We start from the raw sequence: 6,031 nt of genomic DNA, 5'->3' as shown, positions 1-6,031 counted from the left end.
GTGCAAGCACCAGTCGTTTCCGACTCTAGGGTGATGCTGCTTTGACAACATTTTCATGGCAGACCTTTCACGGGGTGGTTTGCCATTGCCTTCCCCAGTCATCTACACTTTCCCTCCAGCAAGCTGGGGACTCATTTTACTGACCTCGGAAGGATGGAAGGCTGAGTCAACCTGGAGCCAGCTACCTGAACCAGCTTCCGCTGGGATCGAACTCAGGTCATGAGCAGAGGACTCCGACTGCAGTACTGCAGCTTTACCACTCTGCACCACGGGGCTACTATATTGTACTACATTGTAATATATAATGAAATTATTATACAACTCATGGCCCAGTTGCTAACAGGCCATGGACCAGGGAACGGGGGTTGGGGACCCCTGGCGTATAAGACAGACTCACACATCCATGGGGCCTACAGAGGCCACGTTTTGTCGAGCGACGTGGCAGTCTGTATTTAATTGCCTTCTTTCTGGGACTTAATTCAGGCAATCCCCTTTGCCTCGGGGGATAAAAGGTGTCCCAGGGTAAGAAAAAATTTAGGATTACATTCCTTTGCCAGGAAACTAATCTCATTACTGAAGCTGATCTCTACTGTATTCAGGAGAAGGATTTTGTTGCACGAAGAACAGAAACCTCCAGTAGGAAGTACATCTTCCAATATAGCCTATGCAACCAAAGATTTGTGGGTGCTTGCCAAGCTGAAAGTCAGCTGGGGTCCCAACCACCCCATATGGGTGCTACAGAACATGGCCCTTTCTGCAGTCCCCCAAAAAAAGGTTGATCAATGACACTGTACCACTGAATCTCCCCGCCCCCAATACAAACCCTGTTTAGAAGTCCTTAGGCATTCTGTGACATCACAGCAGTTCAGCCAATCAGCACTAGGCCTTAAGAAACATTTTAAAAGCTAAATTTTTAAGAACCTTACACCTTTTCTCCTCTAAAAGATGCTCATGTTGACAGCTCTCAATATAAATAAAGAAGCCATGTTGGATCAAGCCAATGGCCCATCCAGTCCAACATTATGTCTCCCAATGACCAAAACCCAGGTTCCATCAGGTGGCCAGAACTCCAGAAGCCCTCCCACTGTTGCCCCCCTCAAGCACCAAGAATACAGAGCATCATTGTCCCAGTCATAGCGGTCCATCTGTACTGTGTGGCTAGTACCTACTCATGGACCTCCACTCCAGTCCCCTCTTAAAGCTGCTATGCTTGTAGCCCTTGGCAGTGAATTCCATGTGTTAATTACTCTCTGTTAATTATGCATGCATCACCCAAAGCAAACTTTTAACTTCCCCACCCCTTCAAAACAGAATTAAGTTTTCCAGGTTTTGGTGAAAGGGATTTCCAAGATTTTACCTATCTGGATATCTTAATCTGAAGAAGGCTGGAAAAGAGTGCATGTAAGAGGCACATTTGAAAAGTTTTGCAAGCAAAGGTATTTTTTTTTTTAAACATCCACCATTGTACGCTACATTAAATTATCTGGAGAATCTTATTTTCAGGGGGCCCAGGGCTCAAGATGTTTGAAAGGGATTAGAATTCCAGTGGATACACACTGGAATCCAATTAAAAGAACAACATATTTAAACATATTTTGGAGATTAAACGTATTTTGGAGATTAAGAGTCTATATGAAACGATCTTGAAGTTGCAGCTCTGAAACAGGAAAGGTCCCTTGTGCAAGCACCAGTCGTTTCCGACTCTGGGGTGACGTTGCTTTCACTATGTTTTCACAGCAGACTTTTTATGGGGTGGTTTTCCATTGCCTTCCCCAGTCATCTACGCTTTCCCCGCAGCAAGCTGGGTACTCATTTTACCGACCTTGGAAGGATGGAAGGCTGAGTCAACCTCCAGCCGGCTATCTGAAAACCCAGCTTCCACTGGGGATCGAACTCAGGTCGTGAGCTGTACTGCAGCTTTAACACACTGTGCCATGCCCTCAAAAAGAGGACACCTGGTATAACCCTAAATCAGAACTCTGGACTTACCAGGTTGCTGCAGGTAAAGCAGATCTGCTTTGAAGCTCACTATGCAACTAACTCTCAACCTAACCTACATTACAGGGCTGTTGTGAGGACAGAACATCTCTCCCCTCCCAGGACTTCTCGTTGTAGAAAATAAAAACGGATTGCTAGGCATGATGAGATTTAAAAAAACCGAATAGCCCCAAATAGACAAAACCTAGATCCTCTAATAACTGAGTTTGGGGCTTTAAAAGAAAAAGAAAAAAGTCAGCAATAATTCCTTGGAATCCCCTCTCGACTGAAGAAGGGGTCACGTTCTTAGAGCGAAGTGTATGTGCGCGTGCATATACACGTGAAGTTTATCTGGAAGGAGACCCAGATCCAGAATTCTGTTATTAGCAATGGAAAATGCACGCAGGTGATTTAACCGCAGGTGCAAACGGGAAGACAAGAGGCGGTGTACTCTTCACTATTAATCAGCAAAGCGACAGCAGTATTAATAACAATAGATTAAAGGTCTGATGAAGCAGTGTGCAGAAGAGAGAATACAACATTTAGGAGATGGGGTTTTGGTTTTAATAAAAAGGGGGGGGGGGGAATCCGCCTCCCCCCCCCCCTTTGTGGAATCTGTAAAGTTGACTTCTGAGTGCAAGCAGGGGATTGGGGAGGGGAGTTGCAGGAGCTGGCCTGCCAAATCTTTTCCTTCCCTGCGTCTCCCGCTCCCCCCGGTCTTTACCTGCTTCCTTCCTGGCCGCCGCGGCCCCTTTAAGACGCGACCCTTCCCATCCGGCTGCTTTCGCGAAATGTATCCAAGGAGGAGGCGGGAAAGGCCGCCTTCGCGTAAGCCACGCCCCTTCGCCGGCCGGCAATGTTCGGCCGTGGAACGCCGGCGCCGCCAACGTTCCACGAGATTGATGGGGGGGGGGGGAAGGAGAGGCAAAGCAGCGCGAGAGGTCATTGGCCTGCCGCCGCAGCGTCACTCGCCGGCTTCTTAAAGGGGACGCCGCGGCTCTTTTTATTACAGGGGTGAAAGGGAAACGTTGTGGGTATATTTTCTGTTGCTGTTCCGTAGCCTTCCCCCCCCCCCCCATCTCCTTGTGAGGTCAGTTCGTGGCGAGCAGACAGTTTCCAGTGCCCTCGCGGCACTGAAATAGCTTTAAAGAGCAGTGAAGTGGCCAAGTTTGCGGATGACACTAAATTGTTCAGGGTGGTGAGAACCAGAGAGGATTGTGAGGCACTCCAAAGGGATCTGTTGAGGCTGGGTGAGTGGGCGTCAACGTGGCAGATGCGGTTCAATGTGGCCAAGTGCAAAGTAATGCACATTGGGGCCAAGAATCCCAGCTACAAATACAAGTTGATGGGGTGTGAACTGGCAGAGTCTGACCAAGAGAGAGATCTTGGGGTCGTGGTAGAGAACTCACTGAAAATGTCAAGACAGTGTTCGACTGCAATAAAAAAGGCCAACGCCATGCTGGGAATTATTAGGAAGGGAATTGAAAACAAATCAGCCAGTATCATAATGCCCCTGTATAAATCGATGGTGCGGTCTCATTTGGAGTACTGTGTGCAGTTCTGGTCGCCGCACCTCAAAAAGGATATTATAGCATTGGAGAAAGTCCAGAGAAGGGCAACTACAATGATTAAAGGGCTGGAACACTCTCCCTATGAAGAAAGGTTGAAACGCTTGGGACTCTTTAGCTTGGAGAAACGTCGACTGCGGGGTGACATGATAGAGGTTTACAAGATAATGCATGGGATGGAGAAAGTAGAGAAAGAAGTACTTTTCTCCCTTTCTCACAATACAAGAACTCGTGGGCATTCGATGAAATTGCTGAGCAGACAGGTTAAAACGGATAAAAGGAAGTCCTTCTTCACCCAAAGGGTGATTAACATGTGAAATTCACTGCCACAGGAGGTGGTGGCAGCCACAAGTATAGCCACCTTCAAGAGGGGTTTAGATAAAAATATGGAGCACAGGTCCATCAGTGGCTATTAGCCACAGTGTGTGTGCATATATAAAAATTTTTGCCACTGTGTGACACAGAGTGTTGGACTGGATGGGCCGTTGGCCTGATCCAACATGGCTTCTCTTCTGTTCTTATGTGACACAGAGTGTTGGACTGGAGGGGCGGCCATTGGCCTGATCCAACATGGCTTCTCTTCTGTTCTTATGTGGCACAGAGTGTTGGACTGGATGGGCCATTGTCCTGATCCAACATGGCTTCTCTTCTGTTCTTATGTGACACAGAGTGTTGGACTGGAGGGGCCATTGGCCTGATCCAACATGGCTTCTCCTATGTTCTTATGTGACACAGAGTGTTGGACTGGATGGGCCGTTGGCCTGATCCAACATGGCTTCTCTTATGTTCTTATGTGACACAGAGTGTTGGACTGGAGGGGCCATTGTCCTGATCCAACATGGCTTCTCTTCTGTTCTTATGTGAAACAGAGTGTTGGACTGGATGGGCCATTGGCCTGATCCAACATGGCTTCTCCTATGTTCTTATGTGACACAGAGTGTTGGACTGGATGGGCCGTTGGCCTGATCCAACATGGCTTCTCTTATGTTCTTAATCTCTGAGCATGTGCAGAGTGCATTTTCTACAATTGCATCGGGGCTGGGAGGAGAAAATTCTGCATCGGCGGGAAGCAGTGCCAAGGGCCATGTCCGTGTCTTGCAGGATCCGCACCTGTTCCAACAACCCCCACTCTCCTGCAGACCCGCTTCCATCCCTGCCTTCACATTTACTGCCAGGCGCTGAAAACCAATGATGGAGCACGCAGGTGAGCGTTAACCTGGTCTCGCTGACCATTGAAGGATGTGGCCATGTTAGACAGAAGACCCTGTTGGACTATGCTAAAGGGATTTGGCCTCTCGTTTGGTTTAGCGATTAATAAAAAGTCTCGCAAATAAGTCCTTTTCCACAGGCTTGGCTTACTCCTGGTTTTCCTGCAGTTGATCCAGAAACATCAGGATGTGTTTGCGCGTGGGGTTTTCCGCGCATCTGCCCTTCCTCTGCATTTTCGGTTGTGGGCTGAGGCTCTCAAATTAGAGAGGAAGAGGGGGAAGCAGATCTTGCTTTGACAGGTTCTCTCAATCATGCAGCAGAGCTATTTATTATTATTTTTTATTTATTCGATTTATATCCCGCCCTCCTCACCAAGGCGGATTCAGGGCGCTTACAACATAAAATCCAGAACAATTAAGATTAATAAATATTAAAATACATATTCAATAATTTTCAATAGTTAAACCAGTAAAACAAGAAGAAACAGTCTAACAGTTCGGTGCTGTTCTCACAGCCTTCCTCTGCAGTTGTTAAATACCAGTCAGTTATATGCCAATCAGAAGAGGACCGTCTTACAGGCCTTGCGGGACTGCCCAAGGTTCCGCAAGGCCCTCACCTGCTCCGGTAGCTGGTTCCACCAGCAGGGGGCTGTGATTGAAAAGGCTAATGAACCAAGCCTCTCTTCCTTTTATTGGCTGAGGCTCCTAGTCCCCTGGAGAAGGAAGAAAAGAGCCAGAGCTTCCTTTGCCCAGTTCCCTGGATCCCATGAAAGAGATACAAAGAAAGCACCTTTAAGACCAACAAGTGCAAAACAGTTTAAAAATAATCTGGTGCTAGTTTCGAAAAAGATTTAAGATGGCATTCAATGATCTTAAGCATCCATTGGATCTAGCGTCTCGGTAGTGGTGGTCAGCATTTCAGTTAAATGCAAACCGAACAGTGTCTTCTTACACTGCTCTGGCCTCCTCAGGCAGTTGCTTCCACCAATCAGGGGCGACAATTGAGAAGGCTCTTTCTTGCTCAGTCTTGCCTCCCTCGGCACAGGGATCAAAAATAAGTTTTGTGTTCCTGATCTAAGTACCCTCTGGGGAACATGTGGGGAGAGAGACGGTCCCTAAGGTAAGCCATGTGGCTCTTTCAGACGTTTTGTCTGACCTTTGAAGCCTCCACTGCTCCATGACTTGAAAATGCATTTCTCAATTTAAATCACTTCTCCATGCTGAGCCAGCCAGTGGCATGGAGAATGTATTCAAAGTTGCTTTTTCCCCACCTCTCCC

Source organism: Heteronotia binoei, chromosome 2, assembly GCF_032191835.1.
Source record: "Heteronotia binoei isolate CCM8104 ecotype False Entrance Well chromosome 2, APGP_CSIRO_Hbin_v1, whole genome shotgun sequence".
Classification (NCBI taxonomy): Eukaryota; Metazoa; Chordata; class Lepidosauria; order Squamata; family Gekkonidae; genus Heteronotia; species Heteronotia binoei.
This window is presented reverse-complemented; position numbering follows the sequence as displayed.